Source organism: Mercenaria mercenaria, unplaced genomic scaffold (genome assembly GCF_021730395.1).
Source record: "Mercenaria mercenaria strain notata unplaced genomic scaffold, MADL_Memer_1 contig_3210, whole genome shotgun sequence".
Lineage (NCBI taxonomy): Eukaryota > Metazoa > Mollusca > Bivalvia > Venerida > Veneridae > Mercenaria > Mercenaria mercenaria.
In genome coordinates this window covers 28,644-47,368 of record NW_026461330.1, presented here as the reverse complement: position 1 = coordinate 47,368, position 18,725 = coordinate 28,644, and the positions used below count along the sequence as shown (strand labels likewise).

The 18,725-nt window shown below is 37.1% G+C and overlaps 1 long non-coding RNA gene across 1 annotated transcript; it reads left to right on the top strand.

Annotated features, from left to right (window-relative positions):
• The first annotated feature begins 8,250 nt into the window (after positions 1-8,250).
• Positions 8,251-16,289, top strand: LOC123541513 (uncharacterized). The gene is made up of 3 exons (XR_008369181.1): positions 8,251-8,940; positions 14,752-14,863; positions 15,821-16,289. It is a non-coding gene; the product is annotated as an uncharacterized LOC123541513 (long non-coding RNA).
• Positions 16,290-18,725: the final 2,436 nt, after the last annotated feature.

Here is an 18,725-nt window from a genome sequence, read left to right as displayed (position 1 = left end):
CCATCACCATGTCCAGTTATAGGCAAGAGAACATAACTCCATCAAGGATTTTGGCTGAATTATGGCTGCTTTTGACTTAGAAATCTTGATTAAGTTTTTCGTACCAGTTCATATTTTGTGTAAAGAGTTTGACATATGGCTTTGAAACTTTTATCACTTATTCAGTATAATAGTCTCTATCTGTAGGAAAGAGTACATAACTCTGTCATCTATTCTGGCTGAATTATGGCCCTTTTTTGGACTTGGAATTTTGTTCTGTTTTCGCCATTTTGTCAAAATGATTTGACATATTGCTTTTAAACTTTGAACACTTGTTTATCATCATGATTTCAATCTGTAGGCAAGTGTACATAACTCTGACAACTATTTTGGCTGAATTATGGCCCTTTTTGGAGCGCGATGTCATCCGACAGCTCTTGTCTATCAGGGTATAAGTTTCTAAAAAGTTTCATGCTATGTGCAAATCCTATCAGATTATTTACATTATGCATCTCACATGCATTTATAAATATTTGCGTCGTAGTTAGCGTTGTGTGCAACCAATACGCATCTGCTAAATTGTTTTACCCAGTTTTGAAACAGCTCTAGAGCTACTTGAATGCCGGACTTCACCGGAATTAATTTTTGATGCATTTACGAACTGTGCATCTCTAGCCCCGTGATTTCAGTAACTCTTTTGACTGTGATTCAATGCAGACCTGGAGCGCCGGTATATTACCGATTCCAGCAATTTCAACGAAAAGAATCACTCGTTTGATGCATGCGTACAAAGTTTATTAATCCCCCGCAACAAGTGGGGGGGGGGGGGAGTGTTTATAGGAATGTTCTCCGTCCGTCCTTCTGTCCTTCCGTCCGTAACACTTTCGTGTCCACTTCATATCTCCTAAACCCCTTGAAGGATTTTCATCAAACTTGGGTCAAATGATCACCTTATCAAGACGATGTGCAGAACCTATAAGTCAGCCATAGCGGCTCAAGGTCAAGGTCACAACTCAAGGTCAAAGGTTTGAGCCTTCCATTTTGTGTCCGCTCTATATCTCCTAAACCCCTTGAAGGAATTTTATAAAACTTGGGACAAATGATCACCTTATCAAGACAATGTGCAGAACTTATAAGTCAGCCATGCCGGCTCAAGGTCAAGGTCACAACTGAAGGTCAAAGGTTTTAGCCCTCCATTTTCTGTCCACTCTATATCTCCTAAACCCCTTGAAGGATTTTCATCAAACTTAGGTCAAATGATCACCTCATCAAGACAATGTGCAGACACTATAAGTCAGCCATGCCGGCTCAACGTCAAGGTCACAACTGAGGGTCAAAAGTTTGAACCTTCCATTTTATTCCGCTTTATATCTCCGAAAACCCTTCAAGGATTTTAATCAAACTTGGGTCAAATGATCACCTCATCAAGGCGATAAGCAGAACTTATGAGCCAGTCATACCGGCCCAAGGTCAAGGTCATAACTCAAGGTCAAAGGTTTGAGCCTTCCATTTCGTGTCCGCTCTATATCTCCTAAACCACTCAAGGAATTTTATAAAACTTGGGTCAAATGATCACCTTATCAAAACGATATGCACAACTTACGAGTCAGCCATGCTGGCTCAAGGTCAAGATCACAGCCTAGGGTCAAAGGTTTGAGCCTTTCATTTTGTGTCCACTCTGTATCTCCTAAACCCCTTGAAGGATTTTCATCAAACTTGGGTCAAATGATCACCTCATCAAGAGCTCATGCGTCAGCCATGTCAACTCAAGATCAAGGTCACAACTCAAGGTCATATTTTTAGCTTTGTATCTCCCAAACCCCATCGAACGATTTTCGTGAAACTTGCGTCAAATGATCACCTCATCAAGACGTTGTGCAGAATTCATGAGTCAGCCATATCAGTTCAAGGTCAAGGTCACAGCTAAAGGTCAAAGTTTTACCCTTTCACTATCAATAACAGTGGCGGGGATTTAGCTGTCTTTCAGACTGCCTTGTTTTCATATGTTTGACCCATATAGGCGTCAACATTAACGCAATAATAAAAGTAGAGAGCCTACCTCGAAGCATATTATACAATGTAATATATATGCCTTTATATAATATGCCTTTAATTTTCTAATATTTCTCCGCAGCATCTGCTTTCTTTTCGCACAGTTTCACGGACATTCGCCAACAAACGTTGCCGTCTGAGAATATCCGAATTTTATTTTCATCTGTGTCAAAATGTAAAATTAGACCAATAAAATAATCTGTTTTTCAACATTCTGGCGATCATGTAAATACCAAAACAACCCAAAGTGTATGGACAATTTCCTTCGTCTTATTTATTTCTTCGTTTTATTAATGCTGAAATGTTAGAAAACGTTTTTAGCTCGACTTTTCGAAGAAAAAGTAGAGCTATTGCACTCAGCTTCGGCGTCGCCGTTGGTTAAAGTTTTTGATTAAGTCAAATGTTGCTGTAACTATCAAAGCTATTGACTTGAAACTTTAAATGGTTATTTACTATCAAAGTCTACACTAGGAGAAACAATCCCCACAACACTGATTTGAATTTTGACAGAGTTATGCCCCTTTTCACTTAGATTTTTAGCTTGACTATACGAAGTATGGAGAGCCAATCTGACTAAAGTACATCTCCTATTACGCTACGCATAGGATCTGAGAACGACCTATTCATTGCCTCGTTCTGACGACCCTTTCGCTAGCCAATCAGAGCCTAACTTACAACATCTTGCAAATCTACCTGTAGTCTTGACTTTTCATATTTACAATTCTTATGTCGTAATGTATCAGATAGCCGGTTAGCTCAGTCGGTAGGCCACTTGCTTAGTAAGCGGGGGGTCCCGGGTTCGAGCCCTGGAATGACTGCACATTTTTCTTACTCTTTGACATTCGAACAAGTCGTCTGACTGGATAAAATAAAAATAGCAATACTGGAAATCCAAAATATACAGAAGACGAATGTGAATGGGTCGTTCTCAGATCTTCGTTTAGAAGATCAAGTACTTAAGTCAGATTGTATGGAGAGCTACCCTACTCGACCTGGCGTCGGCGTCGGCGGCCTCCTTCAGCGTCCTTACTTTGGTTAAATTTTTTATGCACTTTCTCTTTATCTTTGTTATTACTTAATGGATTTACTTAAAACTTAAAATAGTTGTTCCTCATCATCACCCACATCATATGGCACCAATATTTTACGAAATATCCCCCCTTTTTACTTAGAATTTCAGGGTAAAGTTTTGGTGCACTTTCACTTTATCTCAGTTATTATTAAGCAGTAAAATACTTTTTGCCCAGATTTCAGAGAATTTCTCTGGTTAACCCTGACCCATGCATTTAATTTTATGACCATTTAATGGACATTAGTTAATCAAAAGCTGTTTATTCAGGCAAGGTACAAATTGATATGATCAGTAGCAATGCCTTACCTAACTATAATCTAAGAAACCACTGCATGGTTATCCTATCTGCAGAAATAAGACCGATCAGATACATGATTTTATAATTTATTTATTCACTTGTTGAAAGATTCCAACAATGATACAAATTTGCTTTCTAGCCTGTCTTAGTTAAGCCAAATGCATGAAAAATATATGAATTTAATAGTTCTTGGTTTTGTTTTATTCTTTATGAACACAGCACTGTAAAAATAATCATAACACCATAAATTTATCTTAGGGCAGCATAAAGTTACTGGAGTTATAGATGTAAAAATATAAAAAAGGATTTATGGATAAAATACTTTGAGTACATGGTATTAAGTTTTATAGTACAGCCAACTTCATTTGCACGAACTCAGAACGATCGTATAGCCTGCTATTCGTGAACACCACCTTTGGTTCTTATAAAACCCATATCTTTATATCGCATGCAATTAATGGGATTGTTTTTGAATAAGCATATATTATAAAGCTGTAATTAATAGCTAGATTTTCCAAGTAACATAAAAGTTATGGCCCTTAGAAGTTTCTTGTGTTAACTATATAGGGTATTATAAATACGGCAATAGTTGTACTGTTTCCCCACCTCGTTACTCCACCCAGTCATGCCCACCACCCTCGATCATGCATCCCCCCATTTTTAGCTCATCTGATTTTTTTTTATTTTTATTTTTTAATTTTCCATCAATATTTATCATGTGAAGTTTTGTACCCTCACCTGGTCACCCCCGACCCCCCCCCCCCCCCCCCCCACACCACACACATCCCAAAAACTCCATTCTTTTTTAAAAATGTTCAAACCTTCAACATCCACTACTCCCCGCCAGGATCAATATAACATACATTTATAATGTAAACTTAAAACATTAATTTTCTGTTAAATTGATTTTGACTAAATTAAATGAAGTTATTTGTTTCTTATAAAAACATCCTTAACTTTTTGCCGAATATATTTTTTTTGCCATTACTCACCACCACCACAAATCCTTTCAGTTGGTTCGAATTACCTATGATTCGAATAAATTTCCATTGGTCGAGCAAGTTGGAGCACTTGAACAAAGCTGGGCTATGCAATATATTTCGCTTTAATGGAATTGATTCAAACTTAAAATAGTTGTTCAACATCATCACCCACATCATATGGCACAAGGGTTATAACTCTGGCACCAATATTTCATGAATTGTCCCCCTTTTTACTTAGAATTTCAGGTTAAAGTTTTGGTGCACTTTCACTTTATCCCAGTTATTACTGAATGGATTTGAATCAAACTTATGGTCCATATCTCAGTTATTATTAAACAGATTTAATTCAGACTTAATATGTCATAAGGGCCATAACTCTTGCACCAGTATCATCACCCACATCATATGGCACAAGGGTTATAACTCTGGCACCAATATTTCATGGATTATCCCCCTTTTTACTTTGAATTTCAGGTTAAAGTTTTGGTGCACTTTCACTCCACCTCAGTTATTACTGAATGGATTTGATTCAAACTTAAAACAGTTGTTCAACATCCTCACTCACATCATATGACACAAGGGCCATAACTCTTGCACCATTATTTCATGAATTATTCCCCCTTTTACTTATAATATCAGGTTAAAGTTTTGATGCTCTTTCGCTCTAACTCCGTTATTACTGAATGGATTTGATTCAAACTTAAATTAGTTGTTCCACCTTATCACCTACATCACATGACACAAGGTCCATAACTCTGGTACCAATTTGTAATGAATTATACCCATTTTACTTAGAATTAAAGGTTAATTTTGATGCATTTTCATTATATCTCAAGTTAATACAAAATGGATCTGGTTCAACATAACACAAGGTGCATCACTCTTGCACCAATATTTCATGAATTATGCCCCCTTTTCCTAAGAATTATACTTAATATTTAATGTTTAGATACATTTGATCCTTATCTCTCTTATTACTTAATACTTTAGACAGACTCAAGCTATTATCCATTATTTCATCCACGTTGGAGTCATGAGTCATGAGTCACTCCTATGACAGCTCCAGCTTTGTCAAATGTGCCCAGTTTCACCACCCAGCATCGAAATAGTCGAGCGCGCTGTCTCCCGTGACAGCTCTTGTTTGGTTAAACTTTTTAAATCTCTAATTAAGAGTTTTCAGCGAATGAAATATTGCGCTCCTAAAATCGCGCAATATTTCCGCTAAAGAACTCGTGCATATTTCCCGATACAAAGCTAATTACCTATAAATATTTGAAATCTGAGTGGAAAACTGCACATATTAACCTTAGGAATTTTATTGTGTTTAAAAATATTACATTACTCTTTCGGTAATCAACACCAACCGTATTACACAGTACAAACGTCTAAATCACAAACATCTATAAATAGTGTATTTTAAGTCTTTAAGTTTTATACTTGGTTTTATAAAAAAAATACTGGCCTTTGAACCGAGGTGACTTGCATATTAACGTATCCTTGCTCTATTATCTCAATGTAAGTTCTTTAGCAGTAATAGAACAATGGTTTTTCTTGAGAGGTGGCTGATTGTACAATATTGACAGTTTGTCCTTCCAAAATACCAGCTGATCAGTATTTGACTGTATAAAGTGGTAAAGGTGTTTATAGTAGTGAACTGTTTAGTCAATATTCATTGCTGCGTATTCAGAAGTTGTTCTCCTAAGGAGGAGGTGAAGAACGCAACAACAACAATACCTTCCAAGTAAATATACCAACGTAATTGTCAACATATAACACTTTGATTATGATTTTGTTGTTCCTTTTTAAACTGTGAGTTTCATGCTCCTATGTGTTTCATTTATTGTACATCTTAGTCATTTAATCATTTAACTTGAAAGTATCATATCGAATCCACATGCTTGATCAGATATTTATTAGAATAATGGTCTTGATAACATCTGAGCTAAGTTTGAAACGCAGTCATTTCAAATGAACAATTAACTAAGTCTGAATTTAAGCATACCCTTGTGTATACAATACATTTCATTCCATACACAGAACGTAGTCAGTTTCGCATATGGTCCATGATCAGTCAATAAGTAGGTCACTAAATACAACAATAAAAATCCTGCTCACACTATAAAACAATGTGTTTTTTTTCTCCAACATTCATTAAAACCCATAAGAACGTACAACAAAGACACAAGTCTTGAAGCATCGTTATATCATCTCCTGTTCTATCAGCTTTGTTTTGCGCGGAGTTTCCGATTGCTATATCTTACAGCAACCTTCGTACTTGCCTTCAATGTATTGCTTTTAGCATTTACTACGATCAATGTAAGTTGGTTTTCGCTAAGGCATTTAGCATCTCAGGTATGTATGATACTCATCAGTGCAAATATATTTCAGTTATCCAGTGAGAAGATTTTCAGCTACATATGGCGGTAACCTGCAGCTGTGAAAAGAAGGTTCAGCGACATATGGTGGAAACAAGAGAACAGACAGTTCAAGTATGTATAGTGGTAAGAGTAACCACTGAAAACACATTTCAGTTATGTATGGTGGTAACAAGTGACAATATATTTCAGTTATGTATGGCGGTAACAACTGACAATATATTTCAGTTATGTACAAGGGTAACAAGTGAAAAGATAGTTCAGCTACACATGGTTGTAAGCAGAGAGAAGATATAGCAGTTATATATGGTTGTACCAAGTGACAATATATGTACATGGGTAAGCAGTGAAAAGATAGTTCAGCTACACATGGTGGTAAGCAGAGAGGAGATGCTGAAGTTATGTATGGTGGTAGCAAGTGACAAGTTATGTACATGGGTAAGCAGTGAAAAAGAGAGTTCAGCTACATATGGTGGTAAGCAGAGAGAAGACATTGCAGTTATACTGGTGGTAGCAAGTGAAAAGTTATGTACATGGTTAGCAGTGAAAAGACAGTTCAGCTACATATGGTGGTAGGCAGAGAGAAGATATTGCAGTTATGTATGGTGGTAGCAAGTGACAAGTTATATACAAATGTTATCAAATGCATTATGAAATCTGGACCTTAAAACCTTATTCTTCTACTGAAAAGTTCTATCTTTGTGTGGAGTGGGGGGGCTTCGCATGAGGATAGATACATTTTTGTAGTTTGGCTAAAGAAGTGTAAAGCAATATATTGTTGTACACTTCTAAACTGTTCTGGATTGAATTTTGTGTTTGTCAACAGTGCATTCCTACACCAGTGAGAAGATGTTTCAGTTATACATGGTTGTAGCAAGTGACAAGATATTTCAGTTATTCATGGTGGTAGCATGTGAAAAGATATTGCACTTATGCACATGGGTGACAAGGGGAAAAAGGGATCATAGGTATATGCTGATGCTAACCTGTGCAATATATTTCAGTTATGTATGATGGGAACCATTTGAAAAGATATTTTCAGCTACATAGGTGGTAACCTGGGAAAAGAAAAGAAGGTCCAGTTACATGTGGTAAAGAGTGAAAAGACAATTCAAAGTATGTATGGTGGTAATGGTACCATGGAAAGGTACTTTATTTATGTATGGTAGTAGCAAGTGACAATGTTTTTCAGTTATGTACACGGGGAACTAGAGAAAAGATGGTTCAGCTATATATGGTTGAAGAAAAGAGAAAACCTGCAGTTTTGTATGGGGTAGCAAGTGACAAAATTTTATTTCATGGGTGAGCAATGAAGAAGACAGTTCAGTACATATGGTGGTAGGCAGAGTGAAGAAAATTTCAGTTAATGTATGGTGGTAGCAAATGACAAGTTATGTACATGGGTAAGCAGAGAAAAAACAGTTCAGCTACATATGGTGGAACAAAAGAAGACATTGCAGTTTATATATGGTTTGGGAGCAAGTGCAAGTTATGTACATGGGTTAGCAGTGAAAAACCAGTTCAGCTACATATGGTGGTAGACAAAGAGAAGACATTGCAGTTATATATGGTGGTAGCAAGTGACAACTTATGTACATGGGTAAGCAGTGAAAAAGACAGTTCAGCTACATATGGTGGTAAGCAGAGAGAAGACAATGCAGTTATATATGGTGGTAGCAAGTGACAAGTAATGTAGAAATGTTATCAAATGCATTATGAAATCTGGACCTTAAAACCTTATTCTTCTACTGAAAAGTTCTTTCTTTGTGCGGAGTGGGGGCTTCGCATGAGGATAGATACCTTTTTGTAGTTTGGCTAAAGAAGTGTAAAGCAATACATTGTTGTACACTTCTAAACTGTTCCGGATTGAATTTTGTGTTTGGCAACAGTCTGCATTCCTACACCAGTGAGAAGATGTTTCAGTTATACATGGTGGTAGCAAGTGACAAGATATTTCAGTTATGCACGGCGGTAGCATGTGAAAAGATATTTCAGTTATGCACATGGGTAACAAGTGAAAATGTATCATAGGTATATGCTTGATGCTAACCTGTGCAAATATATTTCAGTTATGTATGGTGGTAACCGTCGAAAAGATATTTCAGCTACATATGGTGGTAACCTGGGAGAAGAAAGAAGGTCCAGTTGCATATGGTGGTAAAGAGTGAAAAGACAATTCAAGTATGTATGGTGGTAATGGTAACCAGTGGAAAGGTAATTTAGTTATGTATGGTAGTAGCAAGTGACAATGTATTTCAGTTATGTACACGGAGAACTAGTGAAAAGATAGTTCAAATGTATATGGTGGTAAGCAGAGAGAAGATGCTGCAGTTTCGTATGGTGGTAGCAAGTGACAAATTGTATGTGAGTGAGCAATGAAGAAGACAGTTCGCTACATATGGTGGTAAACAGAGGAGATATTTGCAGTTATGTATGGTGGGTACAAGTGACAAGTTATGTACATGGGTAAGCAGAGAAAAAAACAGTTCAGCTACATATGGTGGTAAGCAGAGAGCTACATATGGTGGTAAGCAGAGAGAAGACATTGCAGTTTTTTATGGTGGTAGCAAATGACAAGTTATGTACATGGGTTGCAGTGAAAAGACAGTTCAGCTACATAGGTGGTAGACAAAGAGGGAAAATAGCAGTTTTGTATGGTGGTAGCAAGTGACAACTTTAATAATGGGTAAGCAGTGAAAAAGACAGTCCGTACATATGATGGTAAGCAGAGAGGAGATGCTGCAGTTATATATGGTGGTAGCAAGTGACAAGTAATGTGGAAATGTTATCAAATGCATTATGAAATCTGGACCTTAAAACCTTATTCTTCTACTGAAAAGTTCTTTCTTTGTATGGAGTGGGGGGCTTCGCATGAGGATAGATACGTTTGTAGTTTGGCTAAAGAAGTGTAAAGCAATACATTGTTGTACACTTCTGAACTATTCCGGATTCAGCTACACATGGTTGTAAGCAGAGAGAAGATATTGCAGTTATATATGGTTGTAGCAAGTGACACTATATGTACATGGGTAAGCAGTGAAAAGATAGTTCAGCTACACATGGTGGTAAGCAGAGAGGAGATGCTGAAGTTATGTATGGTGGTAGCAAGTGACAAGTTATGTACATGGGTAAGCAGTGAAAAAGAGAGTTCAGCTACATATGGTGGTAAGCAAAGAGAGGACACTGCAGTTATATCTGGTGGTAGCAAGTGAAAAGTTATGTACATGGTTAGCAGTGAAAAGACAGTTCAGCTACATATGGTGGTAGGCAGAGAGAAGATATTGCAGTTATGTATGGTGGTAGCAAGTGACAAGTAATGTACAAATGTTATCAAATGCATTATGAAATCTGGACCTTAAAACCTTATTCTTCTACTGAAAAGTTCTATCTTTGTGTGGAGTGGGGGGCTTCGCATGAGGATAGATACATTTTTGTAGTTTGGCTAAAGAAGTGTAAAGCAATATATTGTTGTACACTTCTAAACTGTTCTGGATTGAATTTTGTGTTTGTCAACAGTGCATTCCTACACCAGTGAGAAGATGTTTCAGTTATTCATGGTTGTAGCAAGTGACAAGATATTTCAGTTATTCATGGTGGTAGCATGTGAAAAGATATTGCACTTATGCACATGGGTGACAAGTGAAAAGGTATCATAGGTATATGCTTGATGCTAACCTGTGCAAATATATTTCAGTTATGTATGGTGGTAACCATCGAAAAGATATTTCAGCTACATATGGTGGTAACCTGGGAAAAGAAAGAAGGTCCAGTTACATGTGGTAAAGAGTGAAAAGACAATTCAAGTATGTATGGTGGTAATGGTAACCAGTGGAAAGGTACTTTATTTATGTATGGTAGTAGCAAGTGACAATGTATTTCAGTTATGTACACGGAGAACTAGAGAAAAGATGGTTCAGCTATATATGGTTGAAAGCAGAGAGAAGACGCTGCAGTTTTGTATGGTGGTAGCAAGTGACAAATTTTATACATGGGTGAGCAATGAAGAAGACAGTTCAGCTACATATGGTGGTAGGCAGAGTGAAGATATTGCAGTTATGTATGGTGGTAGCAAATGACAAGTTATGTACATGGGTAAGCAGAGAAAAAACAGTTCAGCTACATATGGTGGTAAGCAGAGAGAAGACAATGCAGTTATATATGGTGGTAGCAAGTGACAAGTTATGTACATGGGTTAGCAGTGAAAAGACAGTTCAGCTACATATGGTGGTAGACAAAGAGAAGACATTGCAGTTATGTATGGTGGTAGCAAGTGACAAGTTATGTACATGGGTAAGCAGAGAAAAAAAAAAACAGTTCAGCTCCACATGGTGGTAAGCAGAGAGAAGGCATTGCAGTTATATATGGTGGTAGCAAGTGACAAGTAATGTAGAAATGTTATCAAATGCATTATGAAATCTGGACCTTAATAACCCTTATTCTTCTACTGAAAAGTTCTTTCTTTGTGTGGAGTGGAGGGCTTCGCATGAGGATAAATACTTTTTGTAGTTTGGCTAAAGAAGTGTAAAGCAATACATTGTTGTACACTTCTAAACTGTTCCGGATTGAATTTTGTGTTTGGCAACAGTCTGCATTCCTACACCAATGAGAAGATGTTTCAGTTATACATGGTGGTAGCAAGTGACAAGATATTTCAGTTATGCACGGCGGTAGCATGTGAAAAGATATTTCAGTTATGCACATGGGTAACAAGTGAAAATGTATCATAGGTATATGCTTGATGCTAACCTGTGCAAATATATTTCAGTTATGTATGGTGGTAACCATCGAAAAGATATTTCAGCTACATATGGTGGTAACCTGGGAGAAGAAAGAAGGTCCAGTTACCTATGGTGGTAAAGGGTGAAAAGACAATTCAAGTATGTATGGTGGTAATGGTAACCAGTGGAAAGGTATTTTATCTATGTATGGTAGTAGCAAGTGACAATGTATTTCAGTTATGTACACGGAGAACTAGTGAAAAGATAGTTCAAATGTATATGGTGGTAAGCAGAGAGAAGATGCTGCAGTTTCGTATGGTGGTAGCAAGTGACAAATTGTATGTGAGTGAGCAATGAAGAAGACAGTTCAGCTACATATGGTGGTAAGCAGAGTGAAGATATTGCAGTTATGTATGGTGGTAAGCAGAGTGAAGATATTGCAGTTATATATGGTGGTAGCAAGTGACAAGTTATGTACATGGGTAAGCAGAGAAAAAAACAGTTCAGCTACATATGGTGGTAAGCAGAGAGAAGACATTGCAGTTTTATATGGTGGTAGCAAGTGACAAGTTATGTACATGGGTTAGCAGTGAAAAGACAGTTCAGCTACATATGGTGGTAGACAAAGAGAAGATATTGCAGTTATGTATGGTGGTAGCAAGTGACAACTCATATACATGGGTAAGCAGTGAAAAAGACAGTCCAGCTACATATGGTGGTAAGCAGAGAGGAGATGCTGCAGTTACGTATGGTGGTAGCAAGTGACAAGTAATGTAGAAATGTTATCAAATGCATTATGAAATCTGGACCTTAAAACCTTATTCTTCTACTGAAAAGTTCTTTCTTTGTATGGAGTGGGGGGCTTCGCATGAGGATAGATACGTTTGTAGTTTGGCTAAAGAAGTGTAAAGCAATACATTGTTGTACACTTCTAAACTGTTCCGGATTGAATTTTGTGTTTGGCAACAGTCTGCATTCCTACACCAGTGAGAAGATGTTTCAGTTATACATGGTGGTAGCAAGTGACAAGATATTTCAGTTATGAATGGTGGTAGCATGTGAAAAGAAATTTCAGTTATGCGCATGGGTAACAAGTGAAAACGTATCATAGGTATATGCTTGATGCTAACCTGTGCAAATTTATTTCAGTTATGTATGGTGGTAACCATCGAAAAGATATTTCGGCTACATATGGTGGTAACCTGGGAGAAGAAAGAAGGTTCAGTTACATATGGTGGTAAAGAGTGAAAAGATAATTCAAGTATGTATGGTGGTAATGGAAACTAGTGGAAAGGTACTTTATTTATGTATTGTAGTAGCAAGTGACAATGTATTTCAGTTATGTACACGGGGAACTAGTGAAAAGATGGTTCAGCTATATATGGTGGTAAGCCGAGAGAAGATGCTGCACTTATGTATGGTGGTAGCAAGTGACAAATTGTGTACATGGGTGAGCAATGAAGAAGACAGTTCAGCTACATATGGTGGTAAGCAGAGTGAAGATATTGCAGTTATATATGGTGGTAGCAAGTGACAACTTATGTGCATGGGTTAGCAGTGAAAAACCAGTTCAGCTACATATGGTGGTAAGCAGAGAGAAGACAATGCAGTTATATATGGTGGTAGCAAGTGACAAGTTATGTACATGGTTTAGCAGTGAAAAGACAGTTCAGCTACATATGGTGGTAGACAAAGAGAAGACATTGCAGTTATATATGGTGGTAGCAAGTGACAACTTATGTACATGGGTAAGCAGTGAAAACGACAGTTCAGCTACATATGGTGGTAAGCAGAGAGGAGATGCTGCAGTTATATATGGTGGTAGCAAGTGACAAGTAATGTGGAAATGTTATCAAATGCATTATGAAATCTGGACCTTAAAACCTTATTCTTCTACTGAAAAGTTCTTTCTTTGTGTGGAGTGGGGGCTTCGCATGAGGATAGATACTTTTTTGTAGTTTGGCTAAAGAAGTGTAAAGCAATACATTGTTGTACACCTCTAAACTGTTCCGGATTGAATTTTGTGTTGGCAACAGTCGGCATTCCTACACCAGTGAGAACATGTTTCAGTTATACATGGTGGTAGCAAGTGACAAGATATTTCAGTTATGCATTGTGATAGAAAGTAAAAAAAAAGAAATTTCAGTTATGCACATGGGTAACAAGTGAAAATGTATCATAGGTATATGCTTGATGCTAACCTGTGCAAATATATTTCAGTTATGTATGGTGGTAACCATAGAAATGATATTTCGGCTACATATGGTGGTAACCTGGGAGAAGAAAGAATGTCCAGTTACCTATGGTGGTAAAGAGTGAAAAGACAATTCAAGTATGTATGGTGGTAATGGTAACCAGTGGAAAGGTATTTTATTTATGTATGGTAGTAGCAAGTGACAATGTATTTCAGTTATGTACACGGAGAACTAGTGAAAAGATAGTCCAGCTACATACGGTGGTAAGCGGAGAGAAGATGCTGCAGTAATGTATGGTGGTAGCAAGTGACAAATTGTATATGTGAGTGAGCAATGAAGAAGACAGTTCAGCTACATATGGTGGTAAGCAGAGTGAAGATATTGCAGTTATGTATGGTGGTAGCAAGTGACAAGTTATGTACATGGGTAAGCAGAGAAAAAACAGTTCAGCTACATATGGTGGTAAGCAGAGAGAAGACATTGTTGTTTTATATGGTGGTAGCAAGTGACAAGTTATGTACATGGGTTAGTAATGAAAAGACAGTTTAGCTACATATGGTGGTAGACAAAGAGAAGACATTGCAGTTATGTATGGTGGTAGCAAGTGACAACTCATATACATGGGTAAGCAGTGAAAAAAAAAAACAGTTCCGCTACATATGGTGGTAAGCAGAGAGGAGATGCTGCAGTTATATATGGTGGTAGCAAGTGACAAGTAATGTAGAAATGTTATCAAATGCATTATGAAATCTGGACCTTAAAACCTTATTCTTCTACTGAAAAGTTCTTTCTTTGTATGGAGTTGGGGGCTTCGCATGAGGATAGATACTTTTTTGTAGTTTGGCTAAAGAAGTGTAAAGCAATACATTGTTGTACACTTCTAAACTGTTCCGGATTGAATTTTGTGTTTGGCAACAGTCTGCATTCCTACACCAGTGAGAAGATACAAGAAGTGACAAGATATTTCAGTTATTCATGGTGGTAGCATGTGAAAAGAAATTTCAGTTATGCATATGGGTAACAAGTGAAAATGTATCATAGGTATATGCTTGATGCTAACCTGTGCAAATATATTTCAGTTATGTATGGTGGTAACCGTCGAAAAGATATTTCAGCTACATATGGTGGTAACCTGGGAGAAGAAAGAAGGTCCAGTTGCATATGGTGGTAAAGAGTGAAAAGACAATTCAAGTATGTATGGTGGTAATGGTAACCAGTAGAAAGGTACTTTATTTATGTATGGTTGTAGCAAGTAAAAATGTATTTCAGTTATGTACACGGAGAACTAGTGAAAAGATAGTTCAGCTATATATGGTGGTAAGCAGAGAGAAGATGCTGCAGTTGTGTATGGCGGTAGAAAGTGACAAATTTTGTACATGGGTGAGCAATGAAGAAGACAGTTCAGCTACATATGGTGGTAGGCAGAGTGAAGATATTTCAGTTAGGTATGGTGGTAGCAAGTGACAAATTATGCACATGGGTAAGCAGAGAAAAAACAGTTCAGCTACATATGGTGGTAAGCAGAGAGAAGACATTGCAGTTATATATGGTGGTAGCAAGTGACAACTTATGTACATGGGTTAGCAGTGAAAAGACAGTTCAGCTACATATGGTGGTAGACAAAGAGAAGACATTGCAGTTATATATGGTGGTAGCAAGTGACAACTTATGTACATGGGTAAGCAGTGAAAAAGACAGTTCAGCTACATATGGTGGTAAGCAGAGAGGAGATGCTGCAGTTATATATGGTGGTAGCAAGTGACAAGTAATGTGGAAATGTTATCAAATGCATTATGAAATCTGGACCTTAAAACCTTATTCTTCTACTGAAAAGTTCTTTCTTTGTGTGGAGTGGGGGCTTCGCATGAGGATAGATACTTTTTTTGTAGTTTGGCTAAAGAAGTGTAAAGCAATACATTGTTGTACACTTCTAAACTATTCCGGATTGAATTTTGTGTTTGGCAACAGTCTGCATTCCTACACCAGTGAGAAGATGTTTCAGTTATACATGGTGGTAGCAAGTGACAAGATATTTCAGTTATACATGGTGGTAGCAAGTGACAAGATATTTCAGTTATGCACATGGGTAACAAGTGAAAATGTATCATAGGTATATGCTTGATGCTAACCTGTGCAAATATATTTCAGTTATGTATGGTGGTAACCGTCGAAAAGATATTTCAGCTACATATGGTGGTAACCTGGGAGAAGAAAGAAGGTCCAGTTGCATATGGTGGTAAAGAGTGAAAAGACAATTCAAGTATGTATGGTGGTAATGGTAACCAGTGGAAAGGTATTTTATTTATGTATGGTAGTAGCAAGTGACAATGTATTTCAGTTATGTACACGGAGAACTAGTGAAAAGATAGTTCAGCTATATATGGTGGTAAGCAGAGAGAAGATGCTGCACTTATGTACGGTGGTAGCAAGTGACAAATTGTGTACATGGGTGAGCAATGAAGAAGACAGTTCAGCTACATATGGTGGTAAGCAGAGTGAAGATATTGCAGTTATATATGGTGGTAGCAAGTGACAAGTTATGTACATGGGTAAGCAGAGAAAAAAACAGTTCAGCTACATATGGTGGTAAGCAGAGAGAAGACATTGCAGTTATATATGGTGGTATATGGTGGCTGATTTCTGCCATTTCGCGTTTTCGCTCCGCGACCCCGCCGAGCGAAATCACAAGAATTAACAAGTTAAAATGGCGGGGGCGCGGGGCGAAAACTCGCTATTTAGCGTGAGCGCGGAGCGAAAACTCGCTATTTAGCGGGGTCGCGGGGCGAGATTTAGCAACTGGTATGTCGGGGGCGCGAGATGAAAACACGATAATTAGCGCTGCTTAAAACGTCGTGTTTTCGCAACATAAACGGACTTAATTTTATTGAATGGATTTTGTAAATTTGAAGCAGATTCATGAAAAGGTTCCTTAAATTACGTCATCCTGATAAGGGCAATTCTGTGTGTATACAGTTACATTTTAGTTTTCTTCATGTCTTAAAATTATGACAGCCATTATAACATATGTATATAGATGTTCAAACATTAACACTATCGTCAAATACTTAATGCTAAGTACAAATTGACATATGCCATATACATTATGTTAAACCTAAACGCTAAATACTAGATAGTTAATGTTAATGGCGTATCACAAAATTTGTTAAACATCTGTATCTCGTAATCTAATGGCTGCAACCTTCAATCCGATGCAAGATATAATAATCAACAAGACTTTTAGTCTAGTTTAAGTAATAGCATGTTCTATGGGACCGAAACCATTCCTTATAAAATGCTATTGTGTTGCGATAGCGAACAGACTATCAGAAGGATGCATTCATTCAATGATATATTCAATATCTGGCAGTAAGCAATTCTACAGGAAAAGCCGCGCTCCAAAAAATTGCAGTCTCCCTACACCGCAAACACACGTACACAAGACAAACACACAAAAACAACAGACAATCACACACGTACGCACGCACGCATACACATGTATGCGCGCGCGCACACACACACACACACACAGAGCAAACAAACAGACAAACACAAGCAGGAAAATACAAAGTGGGGCACCGCCCAAGAGACACAGACACAAACATAAACATAGCAAACAAGCAGAAAAATACACAGGGACATGATATAAAATATGATGGGCACCTAACCTCACTCATAGTAAAAGGAGAAGAGCGTAAATGCTAGGGAGCAATGTGGAGAGAGGAAAGAAGAAAGAAACACCAACAGCACACAAGACAATACACGTAACATTAAATAAAATTCGAAACAGGCAAAAACAAGTTGAACAGAGGGCACAGCCTTGGAACGGTCCATAACCTATATAAAGGAACCTTAATCTGTCTGAGTCATAAGGGATGAAACCATTTTTGTTTTGTATGTTTTGAGATCCAATATTGTATATATGCTTCCTAAATTCAATGATAAAATCTTCTGACGATTTAAGAGAATATAATGTAATTTTTTTTATAAACCTATAAAGTGATTTGAGTATATTGCAGTTTACAAAAATGTATAGTAAATACTCGTATATCTAAATAGAAGTAAAGGATTTATGCTCAAACAAGTGGAAAAAGCGTACCAAAATTTACTACATCAAAAGAAAAACTTAATTTACAATCTCAACTGAATACAAAATGGAGATATGCCCCTGAGTTTTAGAATGACAAATTTGTTTCGTTATCAATTCTACTATAAATTTACCTTAGTTTATAAAAGCAGTTTCTTTGAGTAAGCTTATTGATCTCCTTTTAGCTGTTAACATGTGAACAGTCATTTATGTAATACTGCCGATAATATGTGGACAGTCATTTATGTAATACTCATTTATGTAATACTGCCGATAACATGTTAACAGTCATTTTATGTAATACTGCTGTTGACATGTGAACGGTCACTTATGAAATACTGCTGTTAACGTGTGAATGATCATTTATGTAATACTTCTGTCAACATGTGAACAGTCATTTATGAAATATTGCTTTTAATGTGTGAATGGTCATTTATGTAATACTTCTGTCAACATGTGAACAGTTATTTATGAAATATTGCTGTTAATGTGTGAATGGTCATTTATGTAATACTTTTGTGAATATGTGAACGGTCATTTGTGTTTTTCATTACATTTGAATAAAACCGAGGCTGCTATTATTTTGTTTGGCTGCGTTCTGTTCTTCCAAAGGATCTTCTTACAGATTTTAGTTACAACTGTTAACATATGAACGGTCATATACGTAATTCTACTGTTAACATTTGAAAAATCATTGAAAATTATTTTTGTAATACTGCTGTTAACATGTTCATGCTGTTTAGTTGCATTCTGTGCTTGCAAAGGATATGCTTACAGCTTTTATTTACTGTTGATAACATACAGATGTTAACATAGCAACGATCATTTGGCCCCAACACCAATAAATCCAGCTGTTTACTTCACATAAAATCCACTTACTTGATAACCTTTTTTTAGACATTTTCTAGCACATTAGATTTTAAGAGACTCATATTCCCATAAAGAACTTATCGCTGCTATAGAAAAAGA